This window comes from Monodelphis domestica, chromosome 7, assembly GCF_027887165.1.
Source record: "Monodelphis domestica isolate mMonDom1 chromosome 7, mMonDom1.pri, whole genome shotgun sequence".
Lineage (NCBI taxonomy): Eukaryota > Metazoa > Chordata > Mammalia > Didelphimorphia > Didelphidae > Monodelphis > Monodelphis domestica.
Window position 1 is genome coordinate 184,040,891 of NC_077233.1, and position 19,696 is coordinate 184,060,586.

General features: G+C 42.2%; 1 protein-coding gene across 2 annotated transcripts in view; it reads right to left on the reverse strand.

Annotated features, from left to right (window-relative positions):
* Positions 1-19,696, reverse strand: part of LITAF (lipopolysaccharide induced TNF factor) — a 46,351-nt gene that overhangs the window by 18,782 nt on the left and 7,873 nt on the right. The window contains exon 1 of one of the 2 annotated variants that reach the window (XM_007498638.3): positions 18,724-18,894. The exons of the other annotated variant lie outside the window; for it this stretch is intronic. The gene's annotated coding sequence lies outside the window, so the exon portion shown is untranslated. Of the gene's footprint in view, positions 1-18,723; positions 18,895-19,696 lie in introns of those variants that run through there. 2 annotated transcript variants of the gene reach the window in all.

Below are 19,696 nucleotides of genomic sequence, written 5' to 3' on the forward strand. Positions count from 1 at the left end.
CCTCCGAGTTCTAAAGCTAGGAGATGCTAAGATCCACGCTTGCGCTGCAGGAAAGAGCCAGGAGGCCAAAGGAGCCCGAGCACAAGCCCCTCTTTGGGGGTCAGATTCCCCAGGACCGCACCTGGCAGCCCCTAGGCCTTCGGGGAAGGGACGGTTGTCCCCCCCCCCCCCCTCCCGGGAGTCTTGACAGTGATTTTAACAATGGATGGGTGTAGACACTTCACCAAAGCGCTTCTGATTGTGGTGTGTAAAAGAATTGCTATAAATCCATAAATAAGGAGATCTCCCCACCATCTGCTCAGAAGATCAGGATCCCTGACTTGTGCAGAGAACACAGATGTGAGGAGGAGCACAGAGAGCAGTCTGGGACTCCCCCGGCGTTCTCTGTGTCTGTGAATGGCTTCTGGGAGCCCCTTGCGATGAGGGACCCCTCATGGGACAAGTATTTGTCAATGTGGGCTTGGGAGGCCTGTGTTCTAGGGGTTTAAATCCTTACCTTGGGCAGAAGATGGGGGCATCTGGGTGGCTCAGTGGATTGAGAGCCAGGCTCAGAGAGGAGAGGTCCTGGGTTCAAATGTGGCCTCAGACACTTCCTAGCTGTGTAGCTGTGTGACCCTGGAGAGACACTTAACCCCCACTCTTCAAGATGGAAGGTGGGGGGGGGGGGGGTAAGAGAAGGAGGAGGAGGAGGAGGAGGAGGAGGAGGAGGAAAAGAGCTAGGCAATGGGGATTAAATGGCTCACCCAGGGTCACACAGCTGGGAAATTTCTACGGTCACATTTGAATCCTGGACCTTCTCCTCTATCCCTGAGCCACCTAGTTGCCCCTCAATAAGTCCTGTGTTTTTTAAGCATTTCTTTTGTGGGAGAAGAAATAAATTATTCTGTTCTACTTTGCATAGAGACCCTGTAAATCTCCTTTGGAAACATGCTAGATATGCTCCAACCTAAGCTCTGAGATTTTCCCAGGATTCCAAGGGGCAAAGAAGCCCCGTGTGAGGGGCGCCTGGCGGTGGCCCAGGGGGCCCCCCGGCCTCCTGCACCCTTAGGAGTGCAGCTGCGGCGAATCCCACTTTTATGAACCAAAGCCCTTTGGAAATAAAGGTGTCTCCTTCCTAAGTCGTTGGTTTCGTCAGTCTTGGTGTTTCTACACCAGGTCGTGGCCCCACTTCCTTGGGTCTGACAGGAAGAGGTGGCCTCGAGACAAGGGGAAGCCTCCTTGGGGAGCGGAGGGGACGGCGGCGCCCTGAAGAAATCCAGGGGGGAAGAGAAAAGAGGACCCCGGGCGCCCGTCACGTGGTCACGGGTTAGAGGAAGCAAAAGAGAGAACTGGTCTCAATTTACATCTAGCGCGGCCATGGGCGAGCTTTCAGTGGAAGTGAAAATGAAAAACGAACCATTAAGCGCAGGCCATCCCGTATCTAGGCTTGTGGCTGCCCAGCTCTGGGACGCCTTTGGGGTTTTCTCGGCATAGACCGCTTCTCCAGCCCATTTTACAGATGGGGTGGATGAGGCAACCCGGGTAATAGGACCTGCCCAGAGTCACACGGCTAGAAGTGTCTGAAGTCTACGGTGAGACTTCCTCTGTGCCATCAAACTGCCCCCCCCCCGCATAGGCACATATAACATACGTGAAGAGGCATGTGTTCATGTGTGTTTACAACTAACATGTTCATGTGGTGTTGTTTGGAAAATCAAATGAAATCCTTGTTAATCATCCCAGATTCTAGAGGCACCATGGACAGATCTAAGAGTCTGGAGGCAATAAGATGTGAGTTCAAATCTAGCTTCTGACACAGCTGGGCTCTCAGCAAGTCACTGAACTTCTTCTGTCTGCCTCAGTTTCCTCAAATGGGGATAATGGCAACTACCTTGCAGGGTAGTTAGACTCAACCAGATAATATCTGCAAAACGTTTTGCACGGTGTCTGGCATGTAGTTTCCTTCCTTTCTAAGGCTCCCTCCTCTCCTCCAGAATTACCTTGTATGTAGTATTTTGTTTGTACTTTGTATTTTCTTATGGGTGCAGCTGTTGTTTCACTTAGAAGGAGGCAGGTTTCTCAAGAGTAGGGCCAGTATTTCTGATTTTGTATTCACAGTAACTGGTCCAGAGTAGGGACTTAATCAACATTTGCTGATTGACAACACAAACCAGCTTTCACGCTCTCGTAACGTCGTCCGTGCGCTCAGCTGACTCCAAGAACATCACTAAATCAACTCCAGCGTCTCCCCGAGCACTTTACAAGATTCCGTGGCAAGTGATGCCTCTAAATGGTTCATTCTAGGGAATCCCAGCTGAAGAGAAAGCCTAGACCATGTGAGGGAGGAAACAAAGCAAGCAAGAGGCCAGGAAATGCAGAGGCGGTCAAAAAACGAAGGGAAAAGATACAAATCGCAATCTTCCAGAACCTCCAGAGCAGGCCACTTTTGATCTTTGCTGAAAGGCCTGTTTCATGAACTTTATCCGTTTCTACGTTTTCCTTTTTGTGAGGTTGTGGCCCTCTACCTATTCATTTCTAGTTCAGTAGAGGAAAAAGAAAACTCAACTTTGTTCCTTTAAAAAAAGGCCAACGTTGCTTCTCTGAAATAGCTCGGAAATCATTTAACTCCTTGAATTCAATCCATTTGTGATTCCAAACCCCTTGTTTTACAGAGGAGGATCCTGAGTTGCACAGAAATTAAATGACTTGTTCAGGTCCTATTGATGTTAGGTAGCAGGGCTGGGTTTTGAACCCGGCTCCTCTGACCCTACCATCTCTTTGCCTGACCCGGAATAGTCCCCAGTCACCTCCTCTACATCTTGGAATTCCTTCCTCCTTCCCTCCTTCCCTAGTAACAATTCTGAAAGACAAGGGCTAGGCAAATGAGGTACGTGATTTACCCAGGGTAACACAGTGAGGAGGTATCTGAGGTCACATTTGAACCCAGGTCCTCCTGTCTCCAGGCCCGGAGCTCTATCCATGTGCCAGCTAGCTGCTCTTCCAAAATTTAGCTCAAGGGTCCCGTTTCCCTGAGCTCCCCTGCCCCCAGCCTTCCCCTCCCACCCCCCTGCACCTTTCATCTAAACTTGCACAAGAGGACCAGCTGCTCTCTTCCCTTCCCTTTGTCACAGACTGGGGGGGGGGGTGCCCCCCACGTAGGAGCACGTGGATATGTGGCCTCACAGGGCACTCCCTTTAGAACAGAAATCCCTTCAGGATGGTGACTGTATTTGTGCTGATGCTCGACACCGCTGCTTGGCACACTGTCCCTTGTTCAGGAGTTCCAGTCATGTCAGACTCTGCAGAACTGGGATCTTCTAGGCAGATACTAGAGCACGGGGCCATTTCCTTTTCCAGTTTATTTTAGAGAGGAGCAGCTGAGGCCAACAGTAAATGACTGGCTCAGGGTCACACGGTTAGCAAGTATCTGAGGCCAGATTTGAACTCACAAAGAGGAGTCTTCCTAACTCCAGGGGCAGCTCTATCCAATGGTCTATCCAGGTCTAGCTCCCCCAATGCCCCACCTCAGACATACTTTTGGTGGAATGACAGGCAAAAGCACGAGGAAGCCCAGAGAGGCAGAGGTGGGCTATCATACAAAGGACACGCAACAATTCAAGAGAACCTGGACCACAGAGGCAGCACGCAGATGCTGGGTGAGAAACCAGCCCCTTTATCATGCCCGAGAACCTTGGAGGGAGGCTTCCTTTGGGAAGCGGAAGTCGAAAAATGTGAGTTTCTAACTCAACAAACATCACTTTTAAGAGAAAGATGGCTAAAATGAACATTGACGGGGACTTACGGGCATAGAACGCCACCTCTACTCCCAGCCTCGCATGCTGGCAGGACCAGATTTATGGCTGGAGAAGAGCTTACTTAGAAGGGCTCTAGTCTAAGCACCCTCATCTTACAAGACTGAGCAACTGCAAACTGGGGTCTATGCCTGGGCTAGGTTTGCTAAGCCGAATTTTTTACTCTCATTGATACGCTCCTTTATTAAAGAATGGGTTTGCTACAGAGATGGAGAGAAGTTTGTATTCTGAAAAGATGGTATAAATAACAGTAAAAATCCAAACTTCAGATTAATTTCTTTTCTCACACTTAGTATCCTTTTCATAATAGCAATAATGATGGTTATAATATTAGCAACTAGCACCTACGCAGTGCTTTAAAGTTCACAAAATGCTTTTAGACATCTCATTGGATTCTCATAACAATCCCCACCTTCTAAAAAAATTCTTTTCACTTTAAATTTATTTGTTACATTAAAATAACCAGGTAACTCCCAACCCCTCTCTCTTCCCCTCATTAGAGAAGGCATCATTTGACAAAAAGATATTTGTATATGTAAAACTGTCTTGCTTATTTCTACTTATCAATTCTTTTTCTAGGTGGACATATATATCATTCTTCAAATAACATTTCTGTTGCTGTACATAATTGTTCTTTTGGTTCTGCTCATGTTACTCTTCATAAGATGAGGAAACTGAGTCACAGAGGGTCACACAGCTAGTAAATGTCTGAGGCCAGATTTGAACCCCAATCTTCCTAACTCCGAGGACAACACTCTGGCCTTGCCACTTATTTGCCTCAAATAAAAGACAATGGCAGGAAAAAAATGGTAGACCAGCATAAAACACGCTGAAAGGCATGAAGGAAACAGACCCACTTTACAAAAGGCAGAGTAAGTGTTGGGGTACTGGGACAAATAAGATTGGCTGGCTTGGGTGGAATCTTATTATGGAGAGAGGAAAAGGAAATTGGAAATGAGTAAGTGGAAGAATAGTCATTCATCCATTTGGGGCTCTGCTCAAGTTTTCCATTTAAGTAACCAAGAGCCAAAGAACATCTTAATAAATACCACCAAAACGGCTAAGTGCTCTTGCCAAGGATGCCAGTGCAGCCTCTGAAAATAAGACTCCAGAATATCCGGAAGATACCACCCACATGAGAACACCCCAATAGTTCTAAGGCAATGTAAACACATATCTAAGTTAGAACAGGCTTTAGTCCAGTGTCTTCCTCAGATGGCTCCAAATGTATATAAAAACAAAACAGAAGCCAGAATCTAGAATGATTGTTCTAGATAACCATGATTTCCAGAGAACTAAATGTTTACTCCCTTTAACATCCCATTAATTATATATATATATAAAACCAAAAACCTTAATTCAGATAAGAAAAATCAGGGCATATGAAAAATAAATACACAATGATTTGGCAGTCCCTAACAGCTGCTTCAAGAGGTAGCCTGGAACAATAAATAGGCAAAGGGGCCAGCCTAGGAGTCAGGAAAAACTGAGTTCAAGTCCTGCCTCCCACCTTCCACCCATATAAGCCCCTTACAGTATTCCAGGCATATTAATAAGTGCTAATAATTACTTGTTGACTGACATTCACTCCCTATCCAAAGCAACTCTATAAATTTACAAATTAAATAGAATTTATCAGCCTACTTTGGTTGAAGGAGTTTACACACTGGGAGTTTATTAAGAAATCATGGGTTCACCCTGGCCTATAGCCAAATTTTTTTTTTTATCCCTTACTTTCTGTTTTAGTAACAGCTCTAAGACAGAAAAGTAAGGGACAAAAGGGGTTAAGTGACTTGCCCAGAGTCACATTGCTAGGAAGTATCTGAGGCCAGATTGGAAACCCAAGTCTTCCAGACTCCAGTCCTGGCTCTCTATCCACTGCACCACCTTCCTGGCCCACCTTTTTTTTTTTCCAACAAACTATTTGGAAGACTTTAGCTTTGGAAGGATCAACTCTCAGCATCTGAACAAAGAAATATTTTCTAAAAAATCCTCACTAGTTGTCAGAGACACAATAAGGTAGATAAGGTACTGATTTAGTCCTGCTAGAGGGGGCTCTATCTACCAATAGCAAAGCAGCTAATGATTTCTTGACTTGCCTTAATAATGTCCTCTTTAAGGAGCTAAGATGGCAGTGTGGTAGCAGGAGCCTTTTGAATCTCCTTCCAACTGATCATTACAAAGTGTTTCAAAAGGACAAAAATCAAAATCAGACAAGTAAAGGGGCTCTCCCACTGGAGGAAGCTTCAAAGGTAGGCAGTGGGGGGGGGGGGGGGGGCGGAATTTCCACTCTATAAGGGGATGAAACTACATTTATCAAAAAGTCCAGAGGAATGGCGGGGCAATCTCTAAATTCTCTAAATTCTCTGGAGCTGGTGGAAAGCACCACAGACTTAGCCCTGCAGGCAGTGCAAGGTCTTCACAGTGACTAGAGGCTTGGGCCAAAACAAGGCTGGCCACAGCCTAGGCAGGAGGGCCAGGAAAGATAGCCTCAGGTCAAACCCTAGTAAAGCACCACACAAAGAACATTCACAGAGTTGCCTGCCCTCATTCAGGCTTCAGACTGGGAAGGGAAGATACTACCAAAACAAATCCCTGCAAGACAGAAGCTAAGAGTAATCAATGTATAGGAATCCCATTCTACTAGTGGCAAAAAAAGAAAATAATAATAAACAGCAGCAGCAGCAAAAAAAAGCTCTTGACCCAGGATAATGTCTATAGAGAAAAAGAGCAAAATACAGAAGCAACAACAGAGAGTGAAAAGCAAGCAAAAACATCCAAACTTTCCAAAAAATAATTCCCTCTTTCAAAAAGTGGAGGAACTAATGAAAGGCCATTCAACTCTTCATCGGTTGCTCCAATAAAATGATGAAAACCTTTGGAGGGAAGGACAGAAGGAGCTATTCATTTTAATAGTCAGTGTTAAAGAAGCAAGATGCAGAATCTGAGTTCAAATAATAGCTCTCACACATCACTTAAAACCTCAGGACATCAATAAAAAGGGGCAGGGTAATTAGATGACCTCCCATGGGGTTCCTTTGAACTCTACATTTATCATCCAATGAAAGAGAAGCTCCAGGGGGCAGCTGAGTAGCTCAGTGGATTGAGAGACAGGCCTAGAGATGGGAGGTCCTAGGTTCAAATCTGGTCTCAGCCACTTCCCAGCTGTGTGACTCTGGGCAAGTCACTTAACCCCCATTGCCTAGCCCTTACCACTCTTCTGCCTTGGAACCAATACATAGTATTGAGTCTAAGACAGAAGGTAAGGGCTTAAAAAAAAAATAGAGAAGCTCCACCTTTGATAGCAAGCTAACAGACTGAAGAGTGCAGATTGAAGCATATTTTCTTTCTTTTCTTTTTTTGGAATATGGCAAATACAGGAAATTATTTTGCATGACCATACATATTTGTGATGGGTTTTGTTTTTCATGTCCTCTCAGTGGGTGGGGGAGGAGGAGGGAAAAGGGAAAGAATTTGGAACTGAAAATGAGATTTTTTTCTTTTTTAGTGAAGAATGCCAGAGTAGTCTGACAGGCTCTCTAAGTTTAAGAAAAACAGATTTCAAAGGGTTCAGAAGGATAGAGTGGATCCCAGGAACTAACTAAAGAGGAAGTCAGCCCAGGAGAGATAAGCTCAAGAATTAAATTGTAAAGACACAAAAGGAAATCATTGTGATGAGGAAAAAAAAGAGTTGTCTAAAAAGCCTGAGATCCAATCCAGTCCCTAGCACTAACTGCCCTCCACCTGATGTGCTATAGACATTCCAACTCAACACAGCCACAATATACTCCACCTGCTCCCAACCAACACTCCTATTTCTATGGAGGGTACTACCGTTTCTACAGCTTACAAAAATTGAAGCACCAGTCAATAAAAATATACCAAGTGACTACTCCAGTGTCCAAAGGCAGGCCTTGCTCTCAAGGAAAACAACATACAAACAATTAGGTACAAAGCAGCTACATACAGGATAAATTGGAAACAATTGATGAAGGTAGGTACTAAAATACTCAGGACCTGCATAATTAGGTTGATCACCCAGAATCCATCTTTGATGGTCACCATCGACCAATCCAGGACCACCATATCTATCACTTTCACCTTCTCAACATCTCTATCATTCTGACTTCCAAGATCACTTCCAGTTTGGTCTCTCTGCCTTGCCTCCCCTCTCTCTGATCCATCTTCCATACTGCAGCCAAATTGATATTGCTACAGCACCCACATAGCTGTGTTGCTCTCCTCAAAACCTCTGGTGGCTCACAGCATCTAGAATGAAATATCAACTCCCGTGTTTGTATTTAAGCCCCTTCACAATCTGGCTAGTCTCTTCTCAAGATCATTATATAGAACTCATCCCACCCACTGTAGCCTCCAGTGAAATTAGTCCATGTCATTCAACTTCCTCCTTTTTGGCCTTTGCACAGACAATCCCCACCTATGTCTGGAATGCATTCCCACCTCATCCATATCTCTCAGAACTCCTTTTTGGCTCTCTCACAGTCCACCTGTCCTCATAGCACCTATGGGGTTGGAGATCAGAAAATCAGGCTTTGGAATTGGGGGAAAAAAGTGGGGGAGAGGGAATAGATTCCCAGAGGAAGCCTTAGGAATTTACCTTTCAAAACTCAGTCCCTGCTGTTCCTTCCAAAGACTTCAAATTCTCCTAGATGTTCGTGCCATCCAAGTGTATTTATCTGGCATGGTATATGCCCTACAATGACTTATCTATGAACTCCTATCCTCCTCTTGGTTAAAGAGGATTTCATTTCTCTAACTGTATCCCCAGGACTTCACATAGTGCCTGAGAGTAGGAAGTAACTTAATGTTTGTTGATTGACTGACATCTTTTTAAATACTGCCCTGACTTACTAAACAGAGTAAAAATCAACACAATTTAAACTTCTTTTTGATATCAGTCCCCATTCTTATCTCTTATTATACTAGTTATGCTTATATACTTATATAGTGGTACTCAGAAAATGACTACATTAAATTGTCTCCCTATTGCAATATTTTGAAATTATATGTGATTTTTCTTTTTTAAAAATATATCTGCCCAGTGGAATTGCTCATTGGCTATGGGAGGGGGATGGGAAGAGGCGAGGGAAAGAACATGAATCATGTAACTATGGAAAAACATTCTAAATTAAACTTAACTAAAAATATAAAATAATTTTTAAAGTATATCTGCTATAAGGATAAAGGGGGGAAAATATATCTGCCTTTACTAGTTTTTCTATGGTTCTCCTTCCTGGTTCTCTCACGGTCCTTATTGTCAATGCAGTTCCACCTTTCCTCCTCTTACTGCCTATGGGGTTGGAGATCAGAAAACAAGGCTTTGGAATTGGGGAGGGGGGGAGGGGGGAAAGGGAATAGCTTCCCAGAGGAAGCCTTAGAGACTTTCCTTGGACTTAAGGACAGGTGCCCTTAGTCCTTGAACTTTATATCATCTGCTTGGGCAGTTCAATGCTCCCTTTTTGTTTTGATGACTTCCTTGTTCTCTGTTATGTTCTACATAAATACAGTGGCCAGTGGCTAAGATGTAAATATTACTGCATCGATTATTAAGGGTTCGATTATTGCCGAGTTCGCACATTTGGGGGAAAAAAGTGGAAATAAATGAACACTTAACATTGAAGGTACAAGAAGAAATAAAGAAATATATCAACTCCCTCAATAACTAAGAGACCAATAGGAGAGAATAATAATAATAATATCAGAAGTTTTCTGGGTTGCATGTCTGGTTTACTTATTTTCATTGTCACTAGTCTAAGGATAGGGGAGGATGGAGCAGCTAAGTGGTACAGTGTTGGACCTGAAAGTCAGAAAGACTCATTTTCCTGAATTCAAATCTGGCTTCAGATACTTATTAGCTGCATGACCCTGGGAAAGGCACTTATCCCTGTTTGCCTCCGTTTCCTCATCTCTCAAATGAGTGGGAGAGGAAAATAGTCAACTATGCCTATATATTTGCCAAGAAAACCCCAAATGGGATAAAAGTCAGACATTTCTGAAAACACTTAACATCAAAAATTAAAAAATAAAAATCAACAATTTTTTTAATCCTTTAAATGTAAAAAGCTGACATTTATTGTGGGCAATTTAAGTTGGATAAAAGCTATTAATCCGAAATTGTACTAAACACTACTGCTTAACTTACTCTTTGATTTGTCCAATCTAATTCCTTACCCCTTCAAGTTTTCATTGAGAAATCAAGCCCTTGGTTATCCACTATATTACATCCCTTCCTAAGTCTTGGGACATTTTTTTCTCCAAATAATTTTCATTGTTTCCTCCAGGGAAGGGACTTTTTTTACTGTTATCTGACACATAGTAATAACCTCAAAAGATGATAAATTTAGAGCTGGAAGGAACTTCAGAGGACTTCTAGTCTAGAATTTTACAGGTGATTTGCTCAAAGAGGAAGTAAGCAATGCTAGATTAGAAGCATATTCTTTATGATTCTAAATCTAGAGGCCCTTCCATCACAATAGGCTAATGCCTTGGACTTTTTGGAAATCTTTATCATATTTCTGATGGCAGTTTTAAAAAAACAAAATATGAGACAGAATGAGAGACACAAGCTTCAGGGATGACAAAGGTGAAAAAATATGTCAAGAGAATTTTCAGGAGAAAATATGGTAGCTTTTAAGTTTAAAAAATTATCCCCTTCTGCCTTCTCCCCAAAAATTACAGTCTGGAATGTTAATTTCTGAGGTTATATATATTATTTCAAGTTCCTGGTGGCAATCTCTATGGAAAAGATAATTAAATCTTTCAAAATACATACTAATCTATGCATATAATTGTTTTCTATCCTCACCAACCTACATGGGAACATATCATGTAGGAGAAGACATGAAGTAGCTTTATAACCACCAACCTAAACCTTAAAGATAAATTTTTAGAAACTAAAAAGGAAACCACTAAAATGTTAAGTCCATGACCACATGAGAATAAGCCTATTGGTTAAGTTTCTCAGTAAACATTATATCACAGATAATTTGTTTCATAAGTTTCCTTATCTCTATAATGGAAAGTTTGCTAAGGAAGTCAAAGACAAGGAAAGGTCTCACCTATACAAAAATATAATCTATAGCAGCATTCTCTGTGGTTCAGATAAAAAATGGAAACAAAGTGAGTAGCCATAGTTTTAGGAACGATCAAATGAACTGGGATAAGAATGTAATGGTATATTATTTGTTCTGTTAGAAATGATGGATATAAAGAATTCGGAAAAACTTGGGAGGACTTATATGAATCGATGAAGAATGAAGCCAGAATAATTATAGAATAATTAGTGAACACAAAAAAATGCAAAGGGGGGAAAAAAACCCAACAACACTACAACTGAGCAATTCATTCATTGATTTTGACTTCAAAGGGCTGAAGACTAAGCATCCTTTACTCCTGTTCAAGAGAGGTAGAATGAAGCATATGGTATCAGACCTGGCCAGTGTTTGGTCTGTTTTACTTAGCTACCACTTCCTGGTTATAAGAATTCGATGTGGAAGAAGGTGGGAAGAGTCATTGAGAAGTGAAAGCAATACTTTTTAAACCATTAAGACATTTAAAATTTATTTTTAAATTAAGAGGTTGAACTAAAGGATCTCTTGGGTCCCTTCCAGTTCTAAAGTTCTTTAAGGCATACTTTAATTCCTAAAGGAAATACTCATAGTAATCGAGAATCCATTAAGTCTTTGAAAAGAATAGTCTAAAAAACCAAAGAGGCTTAAAGTGAGAGCTCCACACAGCACCCACACCACCCCCCACTCCACCCCACAAAATCGGATACTTAGACCTATTTTTTAATGTGTTTATTAGGCTTTATTTCCCAGTTTATCAGGCTTCTTCAATACTGTATATATTAAAAATCAGATCCTATTCAAGAAACTCAAAGACTATTCACATTCTCTGGCTGAAATGATATTTTGTTATATTGACTTCATTCCTAGAAATTTTAGTCATACAGAGCTTTTGCAATGGTGGCTCATTGTAATGGAATTTGACTTCTGTATGATACCAGTGTCATGCTGTGGAAAGGACTTAGAGAAAATGGAATCAAAGGCCTTTTGTTCAAATCCCTTTTCCCAGCTCCCTGTGTGATGTTCAGCAAGTCACTTAACTTCTCTGGCTCTGTTTCCATATTTATAAAATCAAGGGAGTAGACGAGTATTAGTATAGAAGATCTCTAAGGCATACTCCAATTAGATCTACAACTACAATATTTCAACCAGATCTTTATAAGTAGTTTCCTAAACAAGTATCCTCAGAAAGGAAACAAGAAGCAAAGGAGAAATGCCCTGAGTACCATCTCTATAAGGAAAAAGCAGCTGGAATAATTTATGTGACTTCATTTCTTGGGATCCTGTTTACCCTATTGCCCTTTCAAATATAACTATGTAAAACTAATACCAAAATTCATAGTGGGATAATTTAGAAAATCCAAAGTCCAAATTAAGGCTTCTTTTTTAAGTCTGATATTTCCCACAGATGAGAGATCAAATTCCAACAATCTGAATGCTAGATTATAATACATAGTAACTATAACCTATGATAATTTGTGTTATGGAAAAATACCTCCATTTTAATATCTAAAGATATCCTGGATAAATCAGAGTGGGCAATTTCTCATCAAACCACATTACCACAAATCACTGTTTCCATATAAAATAATAACCTTTGACAGAAAGTGTATTGTGAACCAAATTAATAACACTATACCCTCTACAAACAGTATTACCAGCATATGTGACAATTCAATCTTCTTGGCACAAAGACTTCCTTCCAACAGGAATACTTTTCTGTCTATAGACAACGATTTTTATCCAACTAGCTAGTACCCAAAGCCAGATTTGAACTTGGCTTTTCCGAACTTCATGGCTGTCCACTGAGACCTACCTACCTGAAGAGAACTCAAATTGCTTTTATAGCATTAATCTCATAGTTATGCAATATACATCTGCTCGAGGTGTATGTATAGAAATCAAAATCTTGAGCCTGAAACTCATTTGGAATCTAAGGTTTTGGGGATTTTGCAGTTTTAGGGGGAAAAAATTAGCTTGTATTCCATAAAACAAAAGAAAATAAATATTTCCACAATTGTTCATACTTGAGAAAAGACATACGTAAAGCTTCTTCCCTTAAAACAGTGCTAATATAAAACAGTCAAGAAAACAATTTATCCTATAAATCTGATATCAAATGTAGAATGCTTAGGGAGTTAACTCTTCATCTGCCAGAGAGTGAAGCAGGAAATTGTCAATTTCTCCCAAAGTCAAATTTATGAATAGCCTTCTTACTGTCTTTACTCTTTCTATCCATGGAATTAATTCCTATGGAATCTAAAATCATTCCATTTAAATTAAATAATCTTCAACCTAAGACCGATTTAATCAAATTTACTGCTCTTTCCAAAAACAATAAAAATACGTGTATCTTAGATCTCAGATTATCAAGAAGAGAATATACAAATTAGAAACCACCCAACAATACTAAATCAAAACTGAATGTTACCAATTCAGTTCATAAATGATTTAGAGCTGGAAGGTTCCTTAGGGCCCAGCACCCTCATCTTAGAAATGAGGAAACTAGGCTGAAAAAGATTTAGTGGTTTGCCCAAGGTCACACAGCCAACAAGTATTATGGATGAGATTTGAATCCAAGTCTTTGATTTCAAATGCATTTGTCCTACACACTGGGTCATCCAAATCCAAATATTTATTAAGCACCTCTAATGTACAAAGCACTAAGCTGAATAGCCTCCTTTTCCAAGCACTTCCAAATAACAAAGTACAAAATTTCAGTCAAAAAAAAATGGTTTATGGCTAACAGAGAGAGCCACCAAGCCTATTTTTGCCATTTGTATTACCCAGCTGTCACTGAACCAAGTCTCTCATTGTTATTATGGGAGCAAGTAGAGAAATCCCTTTTTTAGTCACTATTGGGATAATATTCTGCCTTTTTAGAATCAAATGGTCAGACTCCAGCTCTCAGGCCACTATGCCAAAAAGCTCTATGTAGCAAACACACAATGATTCATACTCATTTTAAGATGAAGGAGGAAAGAATAATAAGAAAATGAGAGATCCAGACCTGAAGTCAGAAGGATCTGGGTTCAAATGTGACCTCAAGATACTTCCTAGCTGTGTAATTCTGAGCAAGTCACTTAAACCCATTTGCCTATCTCTTGCTCTTCAAAATTGTTACTGAGGCAGAAAGTAAAGGTTTTTACTTAATAATAATAATAATAATAATAATAATAATAATAATAATAAAGGGGAAAGCATGTTGAATTACTTGAAAATAAGCCTAAATGGAAACTATGCTTTGCTCTTCTGTTCACTAGTGTCTGGACTCTCTCAGGTCCTTGATCTAGCTTGTTCCTAACTTTTGCTAATGCTACTTCTCTTCTTTTGCAAAACATTTTCACTGTGACTTTTCCTAAGTTATCTTGACCAGAATTTGATGTGGTAGATTTTCTGGATTGTTGTGAAGGAAGCATGCTGGGTAAACTGGGAAAAAATGCTTCCTCTCTTACTCTACCATCTAGATTGTCTTCCCTGGAATACCTTCCAAATGTGTTTCATGAGCCCAGCTCAAGATATCCATCTTCTCCAAGAAGTCTTATTTGACAGACCTAAAGTCAAGGAAAATGTTTCCTTAATTTTTGCTCTCAACATTTCATTTAACTTGAACTCTTTCCGCCCCTAATTATTTAGGCTGTATCTTCCCTTTTTTTCCTCCCAACTAGACTTGTGTTCCCCAAGGACAGGAATATATGTTTTTCATATCTGTCATGTCTGCCATGAGGAATACAGATGACACAATAGTTGGTCAAGAAATGCCAAATGAGGGGGCAGCTGGGTGGCTCAGTGGATTGAGAGCCAGGCCTAGAGACAGGAGGTCCTAGGTTCAAATCTGGCCTCAGACACTTCCTAGCTGTGTGACCCTGGGCAAGTTGTTTGAAAGATACACTGCAGAAGGAAATGGCAAACCATTCCAGTATCCTTGCCAAGAAAAGGTCAGACGACTATGGTCCATTGGGTTACCAAGAGTTGGACACAACTGAACAAAAGACTTGGGAAATGACTGGCTCCTCCCTCATAGGTCTTTAAGCAAAGGATAAATAACCACTTTGGGCAAATGTTTAAAAAATTCTTGGCCACATACTAGATAGCTGGCCTCCTCCTCTTGGGTCTCCTACAGGTCTCAGTATCAGTCCTATGATCCTTTCTTTAACCTGGATACCTGCGACGATGTTGCAGACAGTCTGTTGATTGATTACATCTGCTATTTATTATATAGGCTTGACCAATCTGAACCTCCAATTGACAGGCTAACACTTGAAACCAAGTCTCCTAACTCCCAAATTCACCTCCCACTCCCCTTTCCTAGGCCCCTCCCCACCTCTTACAATCCCCAAGTGGGAAATCCAGGAATACTACTCGGGGACTGAAGATGATCATTTGGCTCTAGTCAGGGATATTCACTGGTCATTGATTAGTGTTGGCTTCTCTTCTTCTCCATCTACTCTGCCCCAAGTCCTCGGCTTTAAGAAGCTTCATTCCTCCCTGACACCAGGAAGAGGGGAGAAGTCGGCAGGCAAATTCCTAAGACATCCATCAAATCCCAAATCAGTTTCACAGTGGTGAAATCTATATCAATCAGAACAGGTCAAGAGATAGGGCTTATATAAGGTCCCTGGCCCCCTCCCTCTTCAGATCAACTTCCACAGCCACACACACACACACACACCCGACCTCAAGCCCTATAATCCCCTGTGGACAGTTGGAAGTAGCTAACAGACTTGCACTGGCCCTGGAGTGAGGAAGACCTGGACAAATTTGACAAGTCACTTAACTTCTATTTGCTCTGGTTTCCTCAATTGTAAAATAGGAAGAAAAGCATGTACCCAAGGCTTAGCAGTGTCTGGCACATGGTCGGAGTTATAGAAATGTTATAACTTCTCTCATTTTACAGATGGAAACCAAGTCCCACCAGTTTAGTGGTTTGCCCAACGATTGCAGAGCTAGGAAATTGAAGCCATATAATAAAATGAAAACTTAATATTTATCTTAATTTTTTGGATTAAAGCTATCAATTGTTCTCTGTATGACCATCTTACATTCCCAAGGAGTCACTGTTTTATTAATTATGCATGCATAGGAAATAATTTAAACTGCCAACTCAAGAAAAGCAACTTGGCACAAGATGGGGGGTGGGGTAGGGACTACTAAAGATGAAGCAGTCTTAGCACAATCTAAAGCAAGTCATTACTTTTCAGTAATGTGTCTCAAGAGATTTTTACAGTTGATATAATTCAGGCAAAACTTTAGTTTCGAGTTTCAAGTGAAAGCACATAAACTCAACTGCACTGACTGAAATCTATCTACTTATAAAGGTTAGTAGCTGAATCTTCCTGGCAATGTTTTTGCAAAGAAACCTGCAACTTTAGAAGACCTAGATGACTTGAAGAAACCTTGAATTTCCCAATAACATTAATTTTAAAATGTAAATGAACTCCATCCTATTAAAAGCAAAAACCTGCAATGGCAAAATATAAATAACCCTAGAGCTTTAAAAAAAATAGCTTTAACAGAGGCTTAATGAAAAATAGTTGCAATTTAAAACTAAGACTAAAACCACATATTTGCAGTCATTTTTACAACGAATCTGGATTCCCTTTGGATAACTATCCCAAAGTCTAAGTCTGATTTATGAGTTTCACTTGACCAGACAGGCTACATTGGGGGTTCTTATAACTTTTCTGTGTACATCATGGACACCATTGGCAATCTGGTTAAGTCAAAGTATGGAGCCCTTCTCCAAATGTATTTAAATACATAAAATAAAACACACAAGAGTACAAAGGAAATCAATTATATTGAAATACTACTATCAAAATATTTTTTAAAGTTCTTGGACACCAAATTTAAAATCTCCAATCTAAATCATCATTCTAATAGGATAACATTTGTAAAGTGCTTGGCCCATGATAGGTGTTTAATAAATACTTGTTTCCTTATAAAAGTATAGGGCCTGGACCTGCTATTTCAGTGATCATCTGACAATGCTGGTTGTGAAGAGAGGTCTAAGAGAACCCAGAGAGGGTTAAGTGATTAGACCAGAATGCCACAGGCTTGGAGACATCTCACTTGCTCTAATTATAATAACCTTTAACACTTTGGTTTAGATTTAGAAACAGGAAACCTGTTAAAGAGCTGAAAGAAGTCCATAACTAAGGTGAACGTACAGCAAGCAGTACTTCTTCAAAATGTTTTATTTCTAGAATATGAAAACTTTCACCTTCCCACCTCAACAACTAAGAACTACATATTTAGTAATAACATAATAATAATAGTTAGCACTTATAAAGATTCTTAAGGCTTTCAAAGCACTTTACTTTTATTATCTCATTTGATCCTCACAAAAACCTGGGAAGTAGGTACTATTATTATTAGCTCCATTTTACAGATGAGTAAACTGAGGCAGAATTAAGTGACCTGTTAAGGGTCACACAGCTACAAAACATCTAGAGTTAAAATTGAACGGAGGTCTTATTCACTCAAAATCCAAATGAAGGGAGGCAGTAATGTGTTCATCAGAGGTAAATGATAGTAAAGAAAAGTAAAAATCTATCTTATTTCCTAGTCCCTCTCATATTTGTATGACTGAGTGAGGAAAGAGCAGTGTAGCAACTGTGTGCTTTACAAACTGTTTCCTAACAAAGACTTCCATCCTTCTGTGGGATCTGTAGGCTGCCAATGTAGTTTGTTTTGTTTTTAATTTTGTTTTTTTCCTGACACTTCAAACACATAGCTAGAGTTTTCCTCCTGGTTCTGCCCCTAAGTCTCTGATCTCACTCAAATCACTGGACTCCCCTGGGAAATAAAAATAGAAACCTCCTCCAGTTATTGCAAACTGGACCAGTGACTACATGCCTTTGCAAATAGTCTTGTCTCAATAACTACGGAAAGCAGCAACAGCCACCAATCTCGTCCACAACATTCATCCGGTCCCACCACCTGGGTTCTTCATCTCATCTGCTACACCCCAACTCCAAATCCCAATTCTAACTCCCCAGCCAATACCCAGCCACGGTGCCCTTCCCCATACGGATCAACACAAAGTGGCTAGACCCCTTTCTTTTCCGTTCCCCCAAACAGTGCCGCGCAGGCCTATTGGGGGTCCGTCCACATTCTGTGGGAAGTTCCCTCCCTTTGGCCGTTCTCCATCAGACCCAAAACGCGGTGGTCCAAATCGGCGCCAACGTGCTGGCATTTAAGCTCGCCCGAACTTCCTCGTTGGGCGGCCCAATCGAAAAGCCTAAGGAATAGCAAACTCCGGCACCAGCTGAAGCTGCCCAGGACAGGACGCCACGAATCACCCCCAAGTCCCAGCGAAGAGGGGTAGGCGCGTTTTCTCTCCCCTTTAACTGGCCCAGAGGGACTGCCCTGGGAGGGAGGGAAGGTGCCTGCCTTTTTTAACTGGGCCAGCGTGGGAGGAAGGACTCGCCTCAAATTCTGCCCACCCGGGGACTAGTTACAGCCCTCGGGTCCTAGGTACTTCCGAAGCCAGGACATTAGGGAAGGAGAAACCACTGGAGTATGGCCCAAAGTCTCCCAACTTTTTTTTTTTTAAGAAACCCGACCCCATTACAGGGAATGTCAGATCCTGGAGGAGACAAGCCCGGGAGAAGGTGCAGCGGAAAGGAAGGCGGCCCCCGGGCCCAGCCCGAACCCCGCGGGAGACCGCCCCCTCCTCGCGGTCCCGGCTCCCGTCCGGGACCAGCCTGAAGGCGGCTATTCGCGCCCTGTGGCCCTCCCTCAATCCCCATCTAGTGCCTCGAGACCAAGTGAGACGAGTTCCTCGTCCTCTTTTGAGCACTCCCCCCCGGGGGTCTTGGTTCAAGGAGCCCCGCACTTACCACCGCCTGCTGAGCCAAGCCGGGAGGTCTGAGCTCGCCTGGGCAGGCGAGGGGGCGGGTCTGAGCTGACCGGGGCGGGGAGCGCAGCTCGAGGCTTCCGGCTTCTCCCCGCCTCCTGGCCGGGCTCCTGGAGAGCTTCAGCCCCGTCCCGTACTTTCCCGTCCCAGTCGCGTCCCGTCCCGCCTAGTCTCGCTCTCCGCCCCCTTTCTCTTCCCTGCCCAACCCCTTCCTCTCGCGACGGGAGGCTCCCCCAGCTGTAACACTGCAGCCCTGGCCTCCCTGTGTCCCTCCTGTCCAGTTCAAGGCAGACCCCTCCAAACTCTAGATTCATAAACTCCCAGATTTGGAAGGAACCTTAGAAATCATCGAGCCCAGAGGTTCTTAGCCTTCTGTGGGCCAAGAATATCCCCTTCCGGTCTGGTCTAGCTCTTCTCACGATCATGTTGAATGCACAGAATCCATAGGATTAAAAAAGAAAACGGATGAGGGAAAAGCAAGATGCCATTTTTTTCATCATCCAAGTTTGTGGTCCCTGGGAAATCTGCCCTTTCCCCTCCCCCACCTACCTCCTCTACTCCCGCGGGCCATAGACTCCTGCTTAGGTAGGAATCCTCCATCTGGTCCCACGTCCTCATTTTACAGAGAGGGAAACCGAGGCCCAAAGGCCAGTGAGTGACAAAACTGGATAGAACGAGAATTCCGGGTCATCCCACTCCCAGTACAAGATTCTTTACCTAAGATCTTTTCCCCGTCTCCCTCAAATTTTCCCTTTTTGTCTCCCAGTTTTGCTTTCAATTCCTTCCCCAGTCATACTCTTGCCATCCCTTGTCTTTCCCAGATTCTGACCTCACTCCATTAGTTCCCCTCTCTCACAGGCCTTGGTGCCCCCCCTGTGCCTTCTCTCAGAGGGGCCAATGATCCCTTCTCCCTAAGAATTCGCTGAGCTGACTACGTAATCACAGTCTCTTCTGTC